Source organism: Rhinatrema bivittatum, chromosome 12 (assembly GCF_901001135.1).
Source record: "Rhinatrema bivittatum chromosome 12, aRhiBiv1.1, whole genome shotgun sequence".
NCBI lineage: Eukaryota > Metazoa > Chordata > Amphibia > Gymnophiona > Rhinatrematidae > Rhinatrema > Rhinatrema bivittatum.
In genome coordinates this window covers 8537595-8562129 of record NC_042626.1, presented here as the reverse complement: position 1 = coordinate 8562129, position 24535 = coordinate 8537595, and the positions used below count along the sequence as shown (strand labels likewise).

Sequence of the window (24535 nt, the reverse complement as noted above, 5' to 3'; positions counted from 1 at the left end):
TCATTCTGAGTGCCCTGTAGATGCTTTTTTTTCTTCTTTTTTTCCTTTATAATGAACTTGCTCCAGAATTTCTGATTTTTTTATTCCCCATAATATTGTGGGCTGTAAGGAGATGGTATACAAGACATTTTTCCTTTGTGTTTGTGCATTGGTTGAGCTAAACATATTTTCACAGTACATGTCTCTGGTTTTCTTTATCAAGTATGTACTGAGTTTGTATGTTTTTATTGCAAAACTATGAAGTTAAAAGCAGACGCCGCTGTGGCCAGTGCACCAAGAGGGATGACGAGTTGTCATGTCATGTCATATCGTACACTTTTAACTCTGTAATCAGATTGCAGGTCTTTCCCCGGCTTCTATGGAGGGATGCTGCAGGACAATGCCTTCTCAGACTTTCTAGCCTGAGTTAACCTTCTGATACTCCTTTTAGAGGATTGCTTTAAAAAAAAAAAAAAAAGTCGGCCCCATAAATCAGCTAAGCTGAATGCTCGCTTGTGGGCGAACGGTGCTTAAATTTAGCCCTCTAAACCCCTAGGAGGATATAACCACTCTATGAGAAGATTAGCTGCTCAAGGATATGTGATATCGTCTGGTCTGCTCTGTGTAATCTCTTCCAGAACTACCGCATTGGGAAACCAGGAACTTCACTCTCTTTAAAAACGAATGCAGGTAATGGTATAGAGGAGGAGGAGGAGGAACGGGCATTCTTGTAATCTCTTAGATTGGACCCTAAGGAGATCCTGAGCAATTGGTTCATTTAGCTTGCTGGCCATATCACCCATACTGGATTAATTCTGTATCCTCCTGTGCACCAAGGAATGCCATGTAAAGTCGGCGTGTGTTGTTTTTGATTATTTGCAACACAGATACATCAGGGAGATCGGAAAACTTGGCGTGAGCTTTCTCTTCTAATTCTAGCTTAAAGCCTCCTGCACGATAAGAGTTGTAATGCCGCATGTTTGGGGCCTGGCAGCAAAGAAAAGAGACTTAACGACCTCTTATTAAACGAATTCAGGAAGAGGGTAGATCTGCCCTCAGGAGTACTAAATACATGAAATCATCTGATCTAAAATTATACTCTGCATTGCTTCAAAGGATACAAAGTGGGCTGGAAGGGCCAGCGCCAGCTCAAACCTAGTGTTTGTTTATGTTGTAGAGAAGACCTTTTTATTGGATTAACTCAATACATCTGTGATGAGCTTACAAGAACTCTGCTCCCTCCAGCAAGTCAGTGAAGAACCAGCTCAATAGCAACTGGAGCTGGAAGTTGCCCCCTTATGCCATGACTGCTCAGTACAGGGTTGGTGGTAGGGGAAGCTGGGTTTGGTACAGATGATGGCGGATGACATTTTCAAGTTTTAAGGGGGGCCTATAGCTGATAATGGATGAGAAAGCTGATGTACTTACTATGTCCATTTGCATTCATTTTAAAATGTTTCATCATCTTAATTTCAAAATGTTTGCATTTTTTTTTATGGTAGAAACTTTTCCCATGCAAATATTTTGCAAGTTTATATTTTTTTTCCTTGCTTGAAATAAATCACTTTAGAGATATATTCATGTGCTCTGTACCAGGTTTGCCCATCTGAAACCACACAAAAAATGAATGATGTAATTTTTGTTGTTTATACTGTTTCAGGGCACACTACTCACAAAATTAAGAACATAAGAAGATAAGATTTGCCATACTGGGTCAGAGCAAAGGTTCATCTAGCCCAGTATCCTGTTTTCAGCAGTGGCCAATCCAAGTCACAAATACCTGGCAGGATCCCAAAAGGTAAATAGATTCCAAGCTGCTTATCCCAGGGACAAGCAGTAGATTTCCTCAAATCCACCTTAATAACAGTTTATGGATTTTTCTTCCAGGAACTGTCAAACCTTTTTTAAACACAGTTGCACTAACAGCTTTTACCACATCCTCTGGCAACAAATTTCAGAGTGTAATTATGTGTTAGTAAAAAATTATTTTCTCCTATTTGTCTTAAATGTATCATCTGTAACTTCATTGTGTGTCCCCTGGTCTTTGTACTTTTGGAAGGAGCAAACAACTGATTCAAGTTTACTCATTCCATTCCACTAATTTTATGGACCTCCATCATATCTCCCCTCAGCTGTCTCTTCTCCAAGATGAAGACTCCTAACCCTTTTAACCCTTCCTTATAGGGGAATCGATCCATCCCCTTTATCATCTTGGTGTCCCTTCTCTGTACCTTTTTCTAATTCTGCTATATCTTTTTTGAGATGTGGTGACCAGAACTGCACACAATACTCAAGGTGAGGATGCACCATGGAGCGATCTAGAGGCATTAGGATTGTCACAGATGTGAGCCCTTGGGCTGTGGCGTGGTTGATGCAGCCTAGCAGGCGAACCCACTTAGGCACATGCTGACAGCAGGTGGACTCGCTCTTATAAGGACTGGGACTGGAGCTTCACCTATACCAGCCCTGTTCCCTGCAGGTTGAGCCCTTGGGTTCCAGGAGTCGGCAGAGCTTAGGTAAGAGTCCTGTAAGGAGTGGTCAGATGAAGTCATGTATCAAGCCGGGGTGAGGGTGGGTGTTGAGGTCCAGGCCGAGATCGGGGCAGGCAGAGACCAGGCAGTGTCAAGGTTCAGGCAGAGGTTAGGTAGTGTTGAGTGTTCAGGCTGAGGTCAGGGCAGGCAGCAGTCCAAGGTGTAGTCAGGGTTCGAGGCCTAGACAAATGCACATCCCTATTATTCACATGCTTATTCACCTCCTCAAAAACAATGGAGCAGATTGGTGAGGCAAGACTTCCCTTGGATTAATGAGACAAAGCCAATATGGACCAGCTATATGTTCAGTAATTTTGCTCTTTATAATCATTTCAACCATTTTTCCTGGCACTGATGGAGCCCTTTTTTAAAATTTTCATTCTGTTGGCCACCTTCCAATCTTTAATTTGTCAGTTTGCCCTATTGTGTCTTCTGCGTGCACCTAGATTTATTTCTGTTCCTCTGAATCCTCACCTTTCACTTCTGGCATGATCACATTGTGAAAAGTATAGACCTACTGCAAAAATAAAACATCCACCAAAAGGAAATGAATAATATACATGGGAAAACGGAATGATGCAAACAATGTAAAAACTGAAACGAAGACATGATGCAAAACATTTAATTTTTTCCATGCACACCCTCTGACAGGAATCTGAAGAAGGCACCAGTGTGGATAACCCTCGGTGAGATGAAGAACCCACCCCCTATCTGCTCTTCTGAGTAACAGCCTTCTCTCTCTTTTGAGTTTTAAAAAAATGTTGTGTTTTATTTTACAAAAATGCAATTTGGTTTAACTGGTTTCACTTTCAAAGAATTGGCGAGTCTGAGTTTAGACCGCGAAAATAAGATTTACAGAAGCCATGTTCATGCCATGACGGGAAGCTTTGATTTTGTGATACAAAGCTTGGAGTAGACAATTCCCCTGAAGCAGGACTTTCAGGTTCGAAACGCGATCGCATTGGGACTTTAAAGCTGAAATAAGTATCATTACACCTGGAAAATATATGGAGGCAGGGATTGTGTGACATTGATACTATTGATCATTCTGACTTTCCCATGAGAGATGTATTGTTAACAGTGAAGTTCCCTAAGGCTTGGCAGTATTTTAATTGCAAGTGATATTTACAAAAAATGAAGTAAATACCTAAAAATATTGGAGTTATAAATAAAGTAATGCAACCTATGACCAATTGTGAGTTTGATTGATATACAAACTCCTTGTGTTTGGGTCCTACAAATCAAACTATATAAGTTTAAGTGATTGAATGTGTGGCTATTTGAAATGATATAAAAGTGAAACCAGTTAAACCAATTTGTATTTTTGTATTAATACTATAAGGTTCACTGGAGTACACCGTGGGGTGTTTTTTGGGCCAGTTTTTGTGATTGATATCGTGTTTTATTTTACAACATAAATGCAAAAACTAAATTATTTCTCTTCAGCTGCAATTTCAGTCTTAAGTGACCATCAAAATAGCTGGCGGCTGGGTGAGCAATCAAAACTGACTGCTAATGCTGCTCCTTTAACACTAGAAATTGGAGAATTTATGCAGCATGGGGCACTTCCCAAGGAGCTGATGCTTGTTGTCTCGGGGATCCCTGGCCACCTTCACAGAAATAACATTGTCAACCACCTTCCAGGGAAGAGCTGTAGGTTTTCAGATCTCAGCTTATCAACTTACTTCTCGGCCCAGACTTGTCATGCGTTTTATCCCTACATTGGTGAAAGGCTGCGGCCAGCGCCAGCCAGCAACCAGTAGTCATCCAGGTGCTCTTCCTCTGTGCTCATCTGGTTTCAAGGCAAGCAAATGTTCTTGACGCCCCTCCATCCCTGTTTAGATTAAACTGTCCTGGGTGCTGGTATCAGCTTTGTCCCATCAGCACCACGCCGAATGTTTGGCAGAGGCGGAACTGGACAGTAACAAGCCGGCCATTTCCCAGAGCCAAGTGCCAACTGGGATGTGCTGCTTCACAGCTAGCTTGATGGGGAGGGGGTGGAAAACTGCTGTAATTTATCTAGGATGTGTCTTGTTAATCAGCGGGGTGGAGTTTACCCACCCCGTTGAGTCTGAGGCTCTTGTAGAGGAGTTCCAGCTGTGCATGGGAAGCATGCTTCCCGGGTCACAGGGAGCTTTCTAATAACGTCGCTGAACACATGCAAACATTTTGGATCTTAATACTGAGATTAAATGAAATGAATCCTTTGTAAACAGTGAGGCAGCTGTGAAGCACTCGGAGTCTTGGAGTCGATGGCCACCATAAAAATTACATTTGGATTTCAGACACTATAGCATTTGAAGCAGCAGCAGGAACACATCTGAGGGACACTGTTGATAGGGATGTTTGATTAGTGGGGATAACTCCAAAAAGACAAATTTCTTTCAATTAATCCCAGTGGCATTAATCGTTGCCTCTTTGGGATAGAAATTGCTTTATCATTACTTTTTTCCCAATGCTGGAGATATTTAATAGCCCACACGCCTGACATAATAATAATAACATGACTGCTATAATTTCAGTTTGTAAAAGAATATCTAGTTCCATTAAAATTGAGTGTTCTGTTAATTAATTATTATTAATATATATAGCTTTCAAACGCCTGCTTTCCAAAACAAGAAGTTCCACCCAGAACTTTAAAGGAACTTCTGGGATCTGGGCATGTATCCGAGGATCTGAAATGGCTTCTCCCCCCATCACTCTCCTTCAGTCCTGTCAGAGTCCTCTTGGGCTCCCCTGGCATGTCCTGAAATGGTGTGGATAGGACACTGAATTGGGCCCATCAGGTCCTATTTAGACCTGCTGTATTATAAAGGGTCAGCATTGTCAACCTCTAGTTGTTATTTATCATCTGATATGGGTGCTGGTTGTCTGTTACATGCTGATGATGTACAGTTTTTTTTCCAGTCACATCTACATGGTCACCAGTTTTTCGTATGCTAGCTGTAAGGCAATGGCTGTTTCAAAAGATTGGCCCTCACTGTCAAAAACAATATTAATCCTAAATCAATTTCCATTGAGTGTTGTCCCCTTAGTCCTTCACTTTGAAGTTGCCAATCTGAAAATAGCAATTTAGGTTAGCAATCTAGATGTGATTCTTGACCCCAAGTTTTCTCTGAGGTCTCACATTAAGGTGGTGCTTTTTTAAAACTCTGGATGTTACGTAACCTTAAGCCTTTGCTCAGTCTGCATGATTTTCAGACCGTATTACACACCCCAGTCCTTACTGGACTTCGTTATACATGGGGCTTTCTTCCAATGTATCAAGACCCTTCCAGATAGTTCAGTACGCGTCAGCTCTTATTATTTGTGGGATTAGCCTGCAGGATCCAATTACACTAGTGCACTATGCACTTCACTGGCTTTCTATACAATAGAGGACTAGATATAAGAGAGCCATATTGATACATAAGCTCCTAGGCATGCTTCCTCCCCATGTATCTGTGCCATCCTTGTGTATATTGTTAAAAATAGTCCTGTTTAGAGAGGCAATAGATGCATCACCTGCTGTATGTCGTGGTTTCAGCTCCCTGCTAGAAGTGCAGATTGATTTTTGAGTACTGTCAGTTTTACTGTCCTGTTTTGTTTTAACTGTGAGGTTGTTGTTTGTTTTTGCTTTTTATCAATGGAACATTGTATCCTGCTTCAAAGTTTGGATTTCTGCGGGCTATAAATTCTTTTAAATAAATAAATAACTGAAGGGTCCTCAGCTTTGTTGCCATCTTTACCCTCAGGCCATTAGAATAGATTTGTATTTCCTTTTTGGGGTTCATTCATGTGTTGAAGTTTCTCTCATTACTGTGCAGGCCTCCTCAGAACCCCAGACCAGCATCGGCTAAAGAACATGGACATCTTTTACAGACAGTTCAGGAAAAGAGGTATTTTTACTTCTGCTGTTATGTAGCACTAGAAAAGGTACACAATGCTGTCATGCCCAACCTACAGCTAACACATTGGATTCACAATCCTACACAAAGAAGATCATGTCCTTGATTTAATTCTTTCTTCTGAAAGAGTTATGTTGCCAGCACATCTAATTAAGTTGATCCCAATTATCTGGACTGACCATCTCATGATTGCTTTATCTTTCAATGTTCCCCACATAAATTCCTCTTAAGGTCAAGGTTCAAGTCAGAGAGATGAAGAAAACTTTGAGTTCCTCCGGGATTTCCCTTCTTGGAATCATGGGCTGAAAGAGATCTCGTCTATAATCAAGTTGCTGCTCTTCGTTATCGGACTCCGAGAATGGCATAGAATTCCGTGTGATTTCACTCAGGTCTGAGAACCCTAAAACAGCAGACCAGGCACCTTGAACAGAAATGGTGTAAAAGTAAAATCTATAGAGGATGAATATCTCTTAAAATTTAGTATCAAGCATTATCTTTTTGGGATAGGTAAAGCTAAAAAAGTCTACGTTAAGAAAATTCTCAAATATGCTAAAAATAGACCCAAGCTCCTTTACCAATTAATATCCCAATCCAGAGCTCATCCTAAAGCACAGAAGATTTTGCTTTGGCTTTTAAGTCTAAAATCATATTTGAGCAGACTTTGTCCCTGATAACATCTTCATTTACTGCTATACCAGCCTTAGCAGTTCCTTCTTCTCCCTATGATGTCAAAATCACTGTAAGCGAATTTTCATCATTCAACAAGAACTCTTTTGCTAGCCTCAAATATTCTTGGGGCAGATTAAAGCTTTTTCTTCTGTACAGGATTCACTTCCTTTCAAACTCCGTAAAAGCCGTGATTTAGGACTATTTCCTTACTTAATATCATCAATTCTAGTCTAGAGCATGACTCTTTATTAGATATTCTCAAGGCTGCAATGGTTCACCCAGAACCTAAAAAGCATCACCTTGATTTAGACAGTCCTGAAAACGTTAGATCAATTTCAAACTTGACAGTTCTTTCTAAAATTATTGAGAAGGTTATTCTTGTTCAACTTTCAACTTTTTGGACAAAACCTACTCCATCATCTGGGTTTTCAGAATGGTTTCAGTATGGAATTTGCCCTCATTGCACTGACTAAAGAAACCAATCAAGTCTGGACAAAGAAAAAGCTGCTCTCATTAGCTTTTTTGACATGATTGCAGCCTTTGATACCATAGACTATCAGCTATTGCTAAATCAACTCTTTCATACTGGGATATACAGTTCCCCACTAAACTGGTTCAAATCATTCCTCAAGAATAGAACCTATCAAGAAACTTGGAATTCTGCAACCTCACAAGCTTGGGGTTCTGCAGGGCTCAATGTCTCACCTACACTTTTTAATCTCTATCTTTCACCTCTGGCTATGCTAGTACAAAGCCTTGGTTTTAGTGTTTCATCTACAGCAATGACATCCAGGTTGTGGTCATCCTGGAACCTAGGGCTAAAGACCATCTGGAAAATGTTAATAACTGCCTAACAGAGATTGCAAACTGGCTTAGTTTCTCCAAGCTTAAAGTTAATCTAGACAAGTCAGAAGCAATGTGGTTTATCAGGAACCATGATGAGCAGAATGTCTTCCCTCCTTCTAAGATGGCTGGCACCCCAGTTCAACATAAGGACATCATTACCACTTTGGAAGTGAGAATGGACTCTCTTCACATATTTCCACGTTTTATTCGTCTCAGACCATTTCTAGTTGTAGGTGATCTTGAGACTTTGACTTACTCACTGGTCTTATGTTGTCTTGACTATTGTAACACTTTGTATCATGGACTCTCTTCATACCTTGTCAGGAGACTTCAGGTGGTGCAAAATACTGCCGCTAAATTAATCTTTAGGGGAAAAAAAGTTTGATCATGGTACCCCACTGCATTAGCTACCTATTTCATGCCATATTCAATTCAGGATAGGATGCCTAACCTTTCAAATCTTCTGTAGCTATAGCATTGCATCTTTGCAAAATGAGCTATTAACATTGCCTTGTCCCAAAGAAATCAGACTGGAAAGAACCCGGGAAATGAGTTTTTCATTCCTAACTTCCCACCTCTGGAATTCCTCACACCTTGCCTAACGCCTAGAAAAGGATTATTCTAAGTTTAGAAATGCTTTAAAGATGTATCTTTTCTCACAAGTGTGTGTGAATTGATTTGACTGCTTTTATTCTATTTGCAACTTATTTTTGTTTTCAGTTACTCCTAATGCTGCCTAACATTGTTTTATTGTGTTAGATTTCTTATTGTATTTTTGAAACTTTTTTTATGTTACTGTTTATTTTATTAATTTTAATGTACAACACTTTGATTTCAATACAAGAAAGGCGATCAGTCAAATTCAGTAAACTAACACACACACATAAGAAAACAGCCCTTCTCCGTGGAGCTTATGATCTGGACAGGAACATGCACAGACAAGAGAAACTCTGTTTATTGTAGAAGTGGTTAAATCAAGGAAATCCTGACTATGGGGCACCAGGACACTCCAAGTCAGAGCTGAAGACCAGTGACTCTCATTTAAGTGCTGAGATTATATTGTAAGATAATACTTTTTAATTTGGATTTTAGCTCCCCCCTTTTCATTGGTAGCTAAAGGTGAGTTACATTCAGGTACTGTAGGTATTTCCCTCTTCCCAGAAGGCTCACAATCTTTGTATCTGAGGCAATGCAGAGTGAACTGACCAGCACAAGGTCACAAGGAAGGGCAGCAGGATTTGAACGCTGGGTTCCCCGATCCTCAGCCCACTACTCTCAACTCTAGGCTACTCCTCCACTGCCCTTGGGGTGAGAGGATCGATCTAAGTTCACCTTACAAACATTTGCTTTTGGGGATTCACATATGTGTATTTGTATCCCCCTTCGGTGCCGCCAGACCTGAGAATTTCAGAATTTGGAGACCAGTAAGGGGCAGGGGAGTTCGGGTGCTTGGCCCCCGAGGAAGATTCCCTGCAGGCAGGACGAGGCGTTTTTAACCTCGGCTTTTGGCATGTTTGCTTGTGTCGAGAGCCGTTGCATGAAAACTTTTCACAACATCACTCCATGTTTGCATACTTCACAGGGTCCATGTGTTTATTATGGGGCCCTCTGTGTAAACCCGGCCATGTCACTGCTCACTCACTTTAAACAAACTTTTCTCCTGGCACTTCACTGTGTTTTCAGGCAAAGAATTCTAGGACTTTTGTAAAACAAATTTCTTAGCGCAAAGCAAGCCTCCTCCTCCCCCACCCTCCAGTAGAGGGTTTTTTTTTTTGTGACAGAAAACCTTTAACCCCTCGAGCACTGACAGCTTTGCATTGTTTGTTTTTGAAAGGCTTAAACCTAAGGGCCTTTTTTAAAGAAAGGGAAAGTCTTAATTTTTTGTTGCCTATTCTGATTTTTTTTGTTTTGTTTTGTTTTCTTAGTGTCTCTGCTGATTTGCAAAATGTACTGCCCTCTGTTTCCTGTGTCCTTATTCTGTGGCTTCTAGGTCCGTTATCGGCATAGATTTAATTAGCTGAAATCAGAGTTGATCCTGTACAAAGGAAATGGATTATGAAGGCCACGGTGTGTTGCTTTCACCCCAGAAATTTGGCATTGCCTGGTGACACACAAAGAACACATCCTGACCTTTCTACCATACGTTCGCTCTGCAGTTACTGTGTATATTTTTCAGGTTTATCAAATTAACAATTTGATAAAGACAAAAATCTTGAATGAAACTGAACACAGCATAGCACGAAAGAAAAAGGTAAAAAAAAACCCACTTCCAACCACCTGCAAATACAGAGATGAATAGGCGCAGTCAACATTGAATGAATATTAAGTCCACAACTAATGGAGATGATCAGGTCCAAAACCTGTAGGAAAAATGAATGAACACAGAAAGTAATAAAGCATTAAGCAGCCAAAACACACAACCCTCAGCCATGGCAGGTTCCTTTTTGACATGGAGGGGTAACAGAGAACTAATTCAAACAGATTTATCTTTCAAGAGACTTTGAGGTTGACAAGGCTAAAAAAAAATAAATAAAATGCTTGCTGTCATAAGCAGTTATGCAGCGATTGTGTATCAAAAACGGGATTTGGAACATACATGAACCAGGAGCAGGTTACTCAGAAGACACAAGCTTACTGACGTCTCCTCGGTGATTAAAGGCCACTCCTATCACTGGACTCATAGTGTGGGCAAGTCCGGCCATAGTGGCCAAAAGGGCTCCAGATGTGCAGCGGGATCCCTTGTGCTAGTCGCTGAGGTGCCAGAGGTGGAGATGCAAAAAATACACAGCTTTTGTGCCAGCCTACTTGTGATGCCCTAGTAAGATGCTTACAAAATAAACATTAAAAGGGTAAATAATATATTTGGGGAACTCTGGCATTAAGGGTGGTCACTGGATGGTGTAATCGGGTCACTAAGGTGAAGGTATTCACTCAGATGTCTCACAGTAGTGACCTGAAAGCCCTGGCTTAGTGGGTTTCTGTGTCTCGTAATTCTAATCCTTAGGAGGATAGGACACCGACATGGAAACGTGCTGGTGACTGAAACAGACTGAGGCTTTTTCTGGACTCATTGCTAGTTTTCCAGCCCTTTTTAAATGTGAGAGGACTTCTCCTATCACCACAGTAGTCTTATGTGTATAATGAGACAAATTTGTCTCTTGTGACTGAGAGCAGGGTGTTTTTTTTCTTTTAATTCCAAAAGTATAAATACACATCATTTTCTCTCTTCCTTTAAGCATAGGGCGAGTTTAATATATTGCTCCCCTCTAGCTGACAGATGCCTTTCTCTTTCTCTGTGAAACATCTGTGGATGACACTTTCCCCTCTGCAAACACTCGTCTATCTCAGGAGGAAGGCGAGCAGTGAGAGCTGCCTGCATGCAACCAGTCAGGACTGATGCAAGGGTAATAGGGGCCTTAGTGAACCGCACAGCCCTCTTCAAACACAATTAGAAATTATGGACCCAATATTCAGCATGGTTTGGGCTTAGCCAGCCAGTGTTTAAATATCCTGCCATGACCAGTGGCTGCCATTAAGCCGGTTAGCTGAGGGGTGGGGCGGGAGCGGAGCACATGTCTGGCTAACTTAGTACCTGATTCAGTAAGGGGTAGATTTTAAAAACCCTGCGCGTGTAAATCTGTCAGGATTTATGTGCGCAGGACACTTGCACGCCGGCGCGCCTATTTTGCATAGGCCGCCGGTGCGCGCAAAGCCCCGGGACGTGCGTAAGTCCCAGGGCTTTGCTTGGGGGGCGTGTCAGGGGCGTGTCAGGGGCGGCGTGACATTCGGGGGCGTGTCTGGGGGTGTGGCAGCAGTCCGTGGGAGGGGCTGGAGGCGTGATGGTGGTCCAGGGGCGGGGCCGACATAAGTTATTTGGATAAACTTATCAGGCTAAGGCCTAGATTTTCTAACCTACTGTGGCGCCGTGAATCACGCGGTGCAGGGGGGTGAAGCGGGGGGCAGGCCTGCGAAAGCCGGCAGCGATCACACCTCTGCGGTGCGATCGCTGCCGGCTTTCACACCCAATAGCGCCATCATAAAAGGTGGTGCTATTGGGCGCAAAATAGGCAGCAAAAAGGCTCCTTACCTTTTCGCCGGCCACGCGACTCCTCCTGTTTCGGTCTTGACGCCGCCCCTTTTCACGTGCGATCGCTTTGAAAAATGACCCCCTAAGTTTCCAACAGCCATGTATATTCATTGTGCTGAATATCTCAGCCAAGTTAGTCAGATACATTTATCCAGCTAACTTATGAAGCCAGGTAGTGGCTGAATAATATCAGGCCCAATGAATTTATAAAGGATTTTATATGAAAAAGGGCATTCAAAGTGCAGGCTTCAGAGGTAACAAGGCCAGGTCCATATTCCATGCCATGTTATCTGGCTAAATTCAGACTTAGCTGGACAAATGGTGGGATTTTAAAATCCTGCCATGGTCAGCGACCTTCACTTAACTGGCTAACTTTTTATCCAGCTGAAAGGTTACATGGCTAACAAGCAAATTTTAAAAGCCCCGTGCGCATTAATTACGGTGGTTATGCGCGCGCCCGGGCTCTGCGCGCGCCGTGTGCCTTCTCAGAAGGGCCCGCCCATGCGCGTATCCCCCGTTACACGCCGTAGTGCCAGGGCTTTCAAAAGGGGCGGGGTGGGGGCAGGCTCTGGGCGGGGGCAGGCTGGGACAGCACCATGAGACGCTGACCCGGGGAAGCGCGCGCCGGCAGCCGGCCGGTGCACGAGGTTTACTTCTGCTCCCGAGGAGCAGTAAGCATAAAAATTAAAAAAATCGGGGCCAAGCAGGCTTAGGTTAGGGGTCAGGGAAAGAGGGAGGAAGGATAGGATCAGGCTTAGGGAATTGAGAAAAAGGGCGATCGCGTCGCTGCGTAACTTGAAAATCCTCCCCCAGCACACGCGCGCGTGGATGTTAAAATCTGGTGGCGTGTGCGCCGCCGTGCACGTTATAAAATGGGCACGTCCGCGTGCGTGCGCCGGGAACCGCACGCACGTGGGTCTTAAAATCAAGCCCTAAGTGAGGGGTGGAGCGGGGGCATTCTGCTGATTTTCAGCATTAATTAGCATTAATTAGCTGGATAAGTCTAGGATAGCTCTTCAGATGATCTAACATAAAATTACTAAGAGACTTAAAGAATATTAAGATAAATCACGGACAACCTCATGAAGAGTACCTAAAAATAACTAATTTAACATGAATTACTATTTAACAATCTAGCTAATGTTTTTCATGTTGTGTTGAATTATAATGTGAATTTTGCATGCTTTGATGTTGTGCGGTCCTATAATGTGAATGTTGCTTTTGTAAACCATTGTGCTCTTTTGGAATGACAGTATATAAAATGCCTAAATAAATAAAGTTGGCTGCTTAAACTTATCTGGCAAACTTTAAGAGAGCCGAGAATATTCAGAGCCCAGCTGCACCACTGAATATCTCAGCCAAGTTCGCCAGGTAAGTTTATCCAGCTAACTTTGGCAGCCAGATAGCAGCTGAATATTGGCCTCATTGCTTACAACAACACCTATATTATGTTTAAATGTACTGCTGTGGGGCCGACCGAAGATCCCTGCAGCTGACACAGTATTAGGCCTATCGTAAGGGGTGTGGGACATGAGCTTGGCCTTCGGAACGCAATGGATAAACAGAATTACAATTACAGTATCGTAACGACACCAACTACCAGCATGCAAGCGGTAACAATCACTGCAAATATTACACCAGAGCCTAAAACACCGATCCACCTCCTGTAGGGAAAACAGAACCCAGTCCGACTTGGGTGGTACGAATCACTATACAAAGCTCCACGCCGGCAGAATTCCTCACCTTAGTTACGCAGGCAGAACACAGACAGAGCCTCACAAAATATAGAATAAAAAGGCCATGGAGTATAAATAGAAACATGCAGAAAAAAAATGGAACTGGAAACCAATAAAGTGCACTATTTGCTGAGAAATTTCTTTTTAAAAGTCCCCTCGTCGCCCCCTGACCCCTTCTGTAGTTTTCATCCAAGGGTGAAAGAGGCAGGAGCGATCCTCGATCCTTGCAGCCCACGGATTCCCCGTTGAGAACGGTGTGGGTCTAACGTGACTGTAAAACAGCTTGGGCCGGTCGGGCTTCCGGACTGGCGCCATTTTTAAAGTGGAACCTGCAGGCCAGATCCGACTGAGGATCGCTCCTGCCCATTTCATCCTTGGATGAAAGCCACAGGTGGGGCAAGGGGGTGGGATGGTAGTGTGTGTGTGGGTGGGAGCACTAACAAACTGAACCAAAATAAGAATTAAAACGAATCCTGAAAAAAAACCCACTCGAACCAAAATGAGAAGTTTTGCCTCTGCACGTCCATAGTTATTGCTGTGGAGCCTTTCACGAGGACTAAAATAAACTGGATTTTTCCTCGATTTAAAAAGAAAAAAATGAGAGCGCGCTGCAGATTGTAAAGCTGTGCCTGATGTGGCTGTCTGATCACTCACACGAGAGACGCGCTCAATGCAGGAAGTGGAACAAAAAGAGCGGGGCTTGTTCTGAACTTTGGAAACCTGCCGCACTGCACCTCCGCTCTCTGCCAGCATTTCCCAGATGTGCACCAGATGAGGCGATGTGGCTGTGTCCCTCGCTGGTATAGGTGCCGTTGGTCGATTAAGCTGGCGTCCGGTGCTGAAGTGGTGGAAAGGGCCCCTTCCTCTCCTTTGCACCATCCGTGGCAGCGCCATCCGTGGCCCTTCTCAGAAATGCACCCTCTGCCACCACAGCCTCGTTCCTCCCCACCCCCTATTTCTCTGGTTTAACTAACAACTGCCTCTCAAAAAATATAAAAATGTGTTCTTGCCAGTTTTAATTTTAGGATAAAGCAGAACTAGTAAGCGTGACTGCAAGAGAGAGGGAGAAGTTGGGGGCAGATAAAGTTTGCCAGGCCCTTCTTGTCTGCTTACTCTTTCTTCCTTCAGCAAAGCTGCAGCGCCCCGGATGATTTCCAGCTTTACCTCTGTGCTTCTCCCCTGCCTTCCTCACTGCTGGGGGACCCCTAGCTTGTCCAGAGCTGGCTCCAGTTCTGTCTCTGCTTTCTGTACCGGGAGGCTGTTCCAGGCCTTTCCTTAGGTTACTCCTGTGTCTGCGGCCCTCCCATCTTCCTTTACACCTACAGGTGAAACTGCTCTCCACACCTTTCGGCTGCACGAAATGCTCCATAACTCGAGGGGCTGCATCAAGGCCTCCCCCTTCCGTTCCCCCCCCAAAGAAGAGAGGGCCTTCTGGTTGGAAGTGCAGCTGCTCATATTTCGTTTTTGAAGGATTATAGAAGCATTTTAAACAAATCCCAGCAGCTGTGTGAGGTCTCTGCTGGGGCCCATAATGAATGCAACTGGCCACCGCCTCATAAACCAGCGCAGGCCGACTGAAGAGCACCACCGACACCCGTTATGTCACTTGTCTGAGCTGCAGGCCTCGGAAACATCTAGAACGCAGGAAAGGCTCCTGGAACTTCGAGCACAGCTCAGTGGGCTAGATCGTGCATGTAAAAGAGCAGAGACTGTGCTATTGGGAAAAACTCGCAGGATTGCGAGGGTCCCATTGCTTCAATGTCATTTCTGATCTGGGCAAAGAAAAAAAAAAACAACAACCAGCAAGTGCTTTTATTCGCACAATGGTTTTTCCTGTGATCCACCAAGCTCTGCCTCTGTGGGCCGCAGAGTTTAGGATCTGCAAAGGGCAGCAGCGTTTCCCGGTCCAGGGGGATAGAAAGCCAGCCTCATTCATGATTAAACAGCATTACCAGTTCTGAAGGAGAATTAATAGAAAAAGCTCAACCTCGGTTACCATTTCACTTCCTGTTTTGGTATTCCCCTCTGATTTGAGACTTTACCAGAAATATAATTGCTGGAACTGGGACCCTTTTGCAAAATAAAACTTTAAACCAAACACAGAGGGGAAGGGTGCGGTCTTTGCTTAGGACTCAGCGCTTATCCCAAAGAGTTTGTGGCTCAGCCCAAGCCACTCGGGTTTTCGGAAAATCCCTAACGCACATATTGGAGGCTGTGCATGCAAATCTCTCTCATGCATATTTATTAGGGACGTCCCAAAATCTGGATTGGCTGCTTGGGGGTGGGTGGCTGGAAGGACCTATTGACCACCACCAAGCTATTGCCTTTCTGACAAAGCCCCCCCCCCCCCAACTCTGCTTAAGCCCCCCCCCAGCCATGGATCTAAGAGGCAGGCGCGATCCCTCTCTTTCAAAATGGTGCGGTGCCAGCCTCAGGGCCTGCCAGCACCAGACACCCCCCAGCGGGTCAGGAGCGAGTGTGGTTTCTTTAATTCATTTCTGGTTTCTTTGTTTTGTTTTAAATAATGAAACAAACCAACAAACGAAACAAAAAAGAGGAGAGAACCTAATGAAATGGGAAGGGTTCAGTTTATGCACCAGGAATTGTGCGAGAATGAACCCGCATGGTGCGCCCCCTTGGCTCTGCCAGTGTGGCTGGTAACCTTTTTTTTTTTTACGTTGCCCCCACAAAGCCAGCAGGATCTCGTGTTTTTTCCCAGGGCGTTCATGGGATGGGGGAGGGGGGAAGGAGGGTTCTTTGTGATTGTCGAATTTAATTATCAAAATCTCAGTGGGAGACAATATGGGTCCTGTCCAGGATTATGGAACGAAACCGTGGGATGCGAGTTCTAATGCTGATCCCTCCCTTCTGCCTCTCTATTTGACTCTGGGCAAGTCCCTTTTGTCTGGCTCTGCCTTGGTTTACTCCATGAGCCTTGATACCACAACAGTCTTGTGCAGACTTCTCTATTTTGCCACCCTTTGTCCTAGAATTTGTGATATGCCAAAAGTTAACCACAATGATTGCAGTAAAAATTCAACCAGTGCCCTCCCTGACCCCACCCCAGGATGTTAACACTCAATAAAGGGCAGGTCCTATCTGTCTGAGGAAACCGGAGTGAGTCACTTGGAAGCAGAAAACAAAGGAAAAAGATTTTCTTTCAAGACAGGCTGACGCTATCTCATGTGTCACTTGGAATATCTGACTTTCACACAACAGTATATTTGTCACTGCCGTGGTCCATGGCTTAACACCCTTCCCTGGGTCCGTTAGAACGTCGATCCTCAGACGTGGCCTGGGCATGTTTAGTCTATCTATAAACAGAGCAGGGATGTTCGCTGGCACGCTGGGCGAAGAGGCCAGATAAAATAATTACTTATTTTATGGATTAACATCACCATTGTTTAGGGAGATGAGGGGTTATGGGAAGGAGAGCAAATCCTCCAAGGGCTTAATGGTGTCACTGGGAAAATAAACACAAGGAGGCTAGAAGCGAGTGCTAGAAAAAGGATGCCTTGGACAGAAAAAGAAAAAAAAATATTAGGCAGGGGCTCCTAGACAGGCCTGGTGCGCCCGGGTGTGCAGGCCGTGCATTTGCACAGGGCAGCTCCCCTGGGGGCAGCGGCAGCAGGAGAGCCCAAATCACTGGTTGCTGAAGAACGGCAGCAGTGTTCCCTCTAAGTTGCGCACAGCTTCCCCCAGCATAGGAAGGGCAGCTGGGCCGTGGTGGAGCTCATCCCACCACAGCCCAAAGAGAACAAGAGACCTGTGGGGCTGTGGTGGAGCTCATGCCACTACGGCCGAAGGTGAGGATGAGGCCATGTGTGTCTGTGTGACACTGTATGTGCATGTGTCAGTGCGAGAGCCTATGTGCATGTGTGTGCGTGTGGCTATGTGATAGTTTGTGTGTTTATATGTAAGTGAGAGCCTGTGTGTGTGCGTGTATGTCTGTGCGAGAGCTTGTGTGCATGTATGCGTGAGTCTGTGAGAGAGCCTGTGTGGATGTGTGTGTCTGTGTGCATGTGTGTGCATGTGGCTATGTGATAGTTTGTGTGTTTATATGTAAGTGAGAGCCTGTGTGCGTGTAGGTCTGTGTGAGAACTTGTGTGCATGTATGCGTGAGTCTGTGAGAAAGCCTGTGTGGATGTGTGTGTCTGTGTGCATGTGTGTGCGTGTGGCTACGTGATAGTTTGTGTGTTTATATGTAAGTGAGAGCCCGTGTGCGTGTATGCGCGAGTCTGTGAGAGAGCCTGTTGTGGATGTGTATGTCTGTGTGCATGTGTGTGCATGTGGCTATGTGATAGTTTGTGTGTTTATATGTAAGTGAGAGCCTGTGTGCGTGTATGTCTGTGAGAGAGCTTGTGTGCATGTATGCGTGAGTCTGTGAGAGAGCCTGTGTGGATGTGTGTGTCTGTGTGCATGTGTGTGCATGTGGCTATGTGATAGTTTGTGTGTTTATATGTAAGTGAGAGCCTGTGTGCGTGTAGGTCTGTGTGAGAACTTGTGTGCATGTATGCGTGAGTCTGTGAGAAAGCCTGTGTGGATGTGTGTGCGTGTGGCTACGTGATAGTTTGTGTGTTTATATGTAAGTGAGAGCCCGTGTGCTTGTATGTGCGAGTCTGTGAGAGAGCCTGTTGTGGATGTGTGTGTCTGTGTGCATGTGTGTGCTTGTGGCTATGTGATAGTTTGTGTGTTTATATGTAAGTGAGAGCCTGCATGCGTGTATGTCTGTGCGAGAGCTTGTGTGCGTGTATGCGTGAGTCTGTGAGAGAGCCTGTGTGGATGTGTGTGTCTGTGTGCATGTGTGTGTGTATGTGTATGTGTGTGTATGTGTCTGTGAGAGCCTAGGTGGCAGGGGTAATTCTATCATGAGGCAGGGGGCGGTGGCAGCCTCAGGCAGCAGAATTTTGGAGCGTCAAAAAGTGCCCCTCCAAAACAGCCCTGCCGCAGCCACCTTACTATGCCTGCAAAGATGAGTAGCGCAGGGGCAGGAAATCAAGATTTATGGTGGCACAGTTTTAGTGATGCACCTGTGGGGTTCCTCCCCGGGCAGAAGGAAAGAAAGGCATCTGGGCGCCTTCGGGGAGAGTGAGTGAAGGGGAGGAGGTGCTGAGCTGACTGAAAGGGGAGGTTGTCACTTACCCTCCTCTCCCCTTCCCATAACTCTGCTCCCCTTCCTTTCTCTTCTCACTAAGAAATGGAGGGGAGGGGAGGGAAAGGGAGGGGGTGAATGAGCGAAGAGGAGAAAGAAGTGGAGGTGCGAGTGATAGGGAAGGTGGAAAAAGAGGGAGTTGTGAGTGAGGAGAGGGGTGGGGGAGGCGAGAGGGGAGGGAGGATTTGTGAAAAGCACTAACTCTTAATCCATGGATGCACTGGAAGTAAAACCAGGACTGGTTCCGGATGCTCCAGAGAATGTGGACAAACAGAGGAGAAACAAGACGTGCATGTGTACGTCCGTAATCATGGAGGGGACCTGGGTTTGATCCCCAGCTGCTCTCCAGGCCATTCGAGTTTGGGGATACCCCAAAGCCAGAATTCACATCTCCTAGAGAGAGAGGGAATCCCAGCAACCAGGCAACAGTGAAACCTAGTGGCAGATTACAGGATTACGGCAAAACTGATACAAGGTGGGTCAGGGGGGCGCTTTATAGACTTAACCACTTGTGTCCCGGCACGCTCAGTGCCAGCAGACTAACATGGCTATCCTGCCGAATATCTGAAGCACATGGCAGCAGAGGATCACGGCAGGAGCTCTAGTGTGCTGCCTCCAAACAAGGGGGGGAACTGGAAAGAGAGAGAAAAAGGGAGGGGGCGGACCCCGGCGAGTTGTGAATGATTCGCACTGAGCTGGAAACGTCCGGGGCATATTAATGATGTCTTCAATAAGCAGTGGGTCTTCTAAGGCAAGCACTTGCTCAAGTTATTCTCTGTGCATGCAGCTCTGCTTGCCCAACGCTTCCTGTGTAATAATGGCAGAGATGCCCTAGGAATCATGGCTACCAGACGTCTCTGTGTGCTCGGGCATAAGAACACCACCGTTTACTGCATTCCCCAAACCTTGACTGTTGCGGTCCGTGACACGAACCATCCCTAGGATTACAGCTCCACACACATAAGGTTCCCTTTCAGTTCGCCAGCCTAAGTATCCCCTTAGTTTTGGTGCCACTGTGCATTGTGCAGATCCTTAAACCAGAAAAGTGTTCATGATACACAGCCTGTCCTTACATTTTAGAGTAATGTAAAAAGGGAAAAAACCACATGGCTTGGTGTATTTTTGGGTGAGCATAAAGAGAATCATTTGTATGGAACTATAAACATGATGGTGGCTCCTGCCATGCAGTAAAACTCTGGCTAACCTTTTGGCTATGCAAGAAAGTGCACTGCTTTTTTTGGGGGGGATTATGTCCGATGGCACGGAGAGGTTCGGTAACCCCCGCTGCGCAGCTCTGCCATTATTTCACAATCACAGGAGCCTATGCGGCATATCCACAGTTGCACAAGGGCATCAGTGGCAGATTGGATTCAGAGCAGCCAGAACGACCATCCTTCTCCTCTGCGCCAACTATCAGTGGATTATCGTGAAAAGGAGACACGTGAGGCGGGACCACGTCTTTTGAAAATAAGAAGCATGAACAGCGTGTGATGCTGCTAGTACTACAGCCTACTGCCATCAGGTTGTGTTTCATGGAAAGGCTGCCCCCTGGTGGTTGTGTAAGTAACATTTCACTGAAAACAAATTATTTTCTGTGCTCCATAAAGGTTGTTCTGATCACGTTGGAGGATAAAAACAAGGGAGTTATAGGCAGTCTGGTAAAACGTTACACTTATTCTAGGCAAACCAAAGTAAGGCAGGACAGTGGGCTTGATGGACCATTGGTCAGACTCAACACTTCTTGTGTTCTTTAAGTTAAAGATTATATTAGAAAGTGCTCAACAAATAAATGCATATTGTAAAGGCTGAGGCTGGAATTGGATTTGCCGAAGGTATGGTGAGAAACCTTAGAGCTAACATATGTGCAAATAGTTCAGTCTTACCTAGAAGCAGGTGGATTTGAACCTGCTTCAAGTTTGAGTTTCTAGTCATCTGATTCCTCCCCCCCCCCCCCCCCAATCCTGGTGGGCTGGGAAGATAAGAAAAATCCCATTTGGTGCCTTGATAAAAGATGGAAAAATAAATACATTTCTGAATATCACAAATATTTGGCCTGCTGTATACCGCAGTAATTCTCTGGCTGTGACATATTGCCATAATCTTCTAGTCTGGCTGTAAGAAAAGACACAGCCAGGAGTGGAATATCCTCCCAGATGAGTTAATGTTATGTTATTTTATTTGTATGCCACTTATGTTGCTAACCCTAAGCGGCTAACAAAAGAACATGCATAGATAAACAGACAATTAAACACAAGATCTACAGTATTCAATAAAAACTTAAAAGCTTTTAAAATAACAGCATTAAAACTAACGTAGAACATTGGTGGATTCAAACAAAGTTGAACAGCAATAATAGAATAAAAATGGAGGATGAACTTTTTTTTTTTTTTAATAAAAAAGCACGAAGGAAGAGGGGAGTTTTTAATTGCTTTCTGAAAAGTTTGGAGCATTGAATCAGACGTAAATCATCAGGTAAGTGATTTCAATAGTCTACTGCAGCAACAGAAAAGGCACATCTGTGAAATTCCACTTGCTGGATGGATGGATGGAGCCTCCGATAAAAATGTTTGAGAGGATCTTAGGGTGCTTGTAGGCAATAAGGTTTTAACATTGTAGAAATCCAAGGAATGGAAAGATGGTTATGAAAATCATGTACCAGACTAGCATTTTTATAGCTGATCCTTGGTTGTATAGGGAGCCAGTACAGGAGATATGTGATCACGAATGGAGGGTCTGGAATGGAGACGAGCTGCTGCGTTCTGTAAGAGTCGGATTGGATTAATTGAAAGCAAGGGAAGACCTAGATATAACCCATTACGACAGTGCAAAAATCACATGGAAGAAGCAAAGGTCTGAGGGGATGCAACAGGCGAAGCTTATAAAAACCAGATTTTACAACAGCCTTAGTTTGAAGGACAAAAGATAAAGCTGAGTCAATGATGTCACCAAGGTTTTGCGCCTGGGAACTTACTTTCATTGTATCTCCATGCACTAAAATAGACATTGGTCCTGGAATCGCAACCTGATGCTGGAGAATTACAAATTCAGTTTTGGATAAACTGAATGATAAATCCTGGCTTAGTGAAAACAGGTTGATAGATGTCATACAAAAGGAAACCCTTTTCAAAGTCTCAGACCAGGAGTCTTCAACGGGTAGCAAACATTATATGACATCTGCATAAATTCGGAAGTCGACATGGAGGTCAGCCAAATAGATGTTAAAAAGTAGGTAGATAAGGCAGACCACTGCAGGACTCCCGAATTCATGAGATATCAATCTGACTTTTTCTCATTGCGCTATAACTGTTTTCTATCCTGGATATAGGTTTGGAACCATCTCAGCCTGAGATCCCACGTTCTCTCAATCGCGATAACAAGAGTGTCAAATGCTGCCCTGGGATCTAACATTACCAGAATATGTGATGGTGTCCATAAGAGAGAGATCAATAGCATCTCGGTGTTAAAAGCCTTTCTAAAGTAGAAAATGTGTGCCAATATGTTAAACTATTCCGTTTTGCTCAAATGGTAATGACAGAAACGATCCTCAGTTGAAAAACAATGTGTAAGGTTCCTCGACACGGGTTGCTGCATCGGGGGGGGACAAGGAAATAATTTCCTGCACCACTCAGTTGTCTGTAAACCGGTGTGATATGTAAAATCGAACATCGGTATATAAAAAACAAATAAATAATAAATAAATTCATTTTAAAGGTGCAATGCAGTACACATCTCCTGAAAAAAACTTTGAGTGTAGTGAAACAAGCCTGGCTCTAGAGCGTTTCTCTGGCTACTCATAAAACGTATAGAGGTACGACAGTGTTTTTGTGGCACACCTCAAAAGTGTAGTGCGATAAGCCCAGCGCGATAGTGTACTAACTGGCTACCTCTTATAAGGCTTCTGGAAGCACAGCAGCATTTTCTGCAGTATTCAGCACAGAAATGTACAATGTTTTGTAGTTCTCACCTCTTCCAGTTTGTTTTTATCTCAAAAGTGATCTTTTCAATTTAAGGCTCATACCACCTCCCCTCCTAATGCATCAGACTTTCCTTATTTAATGTCACCACTCTTTCATTGGCGTTATGAAATGTCATCTTCTGTTTGGTAATTAACAGGTTGGAAGACTGGAGTTCTTAAAGAAAACACATAAACCCTCTATTTTATGTTATTTTTTAAATTTTACTTTTTCATACAGCATACTATCCTGGCCACCTTACAGGAGTTCCATCCAGCCTAATGTACTTCCATTAAGGTTTAATGTATGTCCCACTTTTCTCTGAGAAATGCCTGTCCCCACCCCCCTCCACAACTATCTTATTAAATCTTCGAACTTGAAAAGGATTTCTTGTTGATCATTAATAAATGAATAATAGTGCATTAAAAAGTTGGATGGTGGGCAATGGTGCCATCTAGTGTAAAACTGAAGAATTGCTTAAACAATTGAAATATTGCTTTATGCAGGGGAGGGCCTGCTTGGGTGAGCTGATTAAATGTGAACTTGTATGTGCTGGATGGGGTGAAGGCTAGGGATGCTGGAGAGGTTGTGTTTGGAAAAATCTAAACTGAACAGGGGCAATGTCTTAATCAATCTGATAAATTCATTGCCACATTTGTCTGACTTAGCCAGAAGTGTCAATATGTTTTTGGGCACTGATAGATGTTGCACTGCTTCATTCACTGAGAGTTCTCTGAATAGTCACAAAAATTAGAACCAATGCAAACCCAGCCTTGGAAAAGAAGATGAAAAAAACTCAGTGTCAGATTTAAATGTGGTCACAGCCGGATCTGATTGTTTGAGCAGTTACACATCTGGAAGAAGGTCCGGCCATCCCAAGGAATTCTCATGGGGCATTCAATAAACTAGGGATGTGCATTGGTTTGAAATAGAATGGAACATTTTAACACAATTTTTCAGTTCTGTTCAGTTTGTTTTAAAAAGAAAACAAAACTTCATTCATTTTTTTTCATATTGTTTTAAATGCTGTTGCTGAAAAACCCCCCAAGCCCTTTCAGGCCTGCCCTCCAATCCCTCATACTCTATTCTTCTGTATCTTCACAGGGTGTCAGCATATGGAGGCCAGTGCTGCAATATATGGAAGATACTAAGAATGGCTCGGTCTGCCAGCCCCACAACCTACGGAAGATACTAAGAATGGCTCGGTCTGCCAGCCCCACAACCTACAGAAGATACTAAGAATGGCTCGGTCTGCCAGCACTGCAACATACGGAAGATACTAAGAATGGCTCGGTCTGCCAGTGCCATAACCTACAGAAGATACTAAGCATGGCTTCATGTGCCAGCACCACGACCCACGGAAGATACTAAGAATGGCTCAGTCTGCCAGCGCTGTGACATATGGAAGTTACTAAGAATGGCTCGGTCTGCCAGTGCAGCGATATAAGGAAGATACTAAAAATTGTTCGGTCTGCCAGCACCATTAAGCGTACATCTGGCAGGGCAGGAGAGACTGGGGACCACTTCTGGCCAGTGAACAAAAAGAAAACTATGACAGGGAGATGAGAGGGATTGGAGGGGAGGCCCAGAAGGGTTTTATTTCCCCTCCAGGGGCCCAATATTTTTGTTTTGTTTTTCCTTTTTTTAAATTTATTTTTGTCATTTTAAATAAATTAAAACAAATGAAGTAAAAAA

The 24535-nt window shown here is 44.1% G+C and overlaps 1 long non-coding RNA gene across 1 annotated transcript; it reads left to right on the top strand.

Moving 5' to 3' along the window:
• Positions 1–1722: 1722 nt before the first annotated feature.
• Positions 1723–24535, top strand: LOC115074635. The gene is made up of 3 exons (XR_003852301.1): positions 1723–1777; positions 6317–6388; positions 23945–24535. It is a non-coding gene; the product is annotated as an uncharacterized LOC115074635 (long non-coding RNA).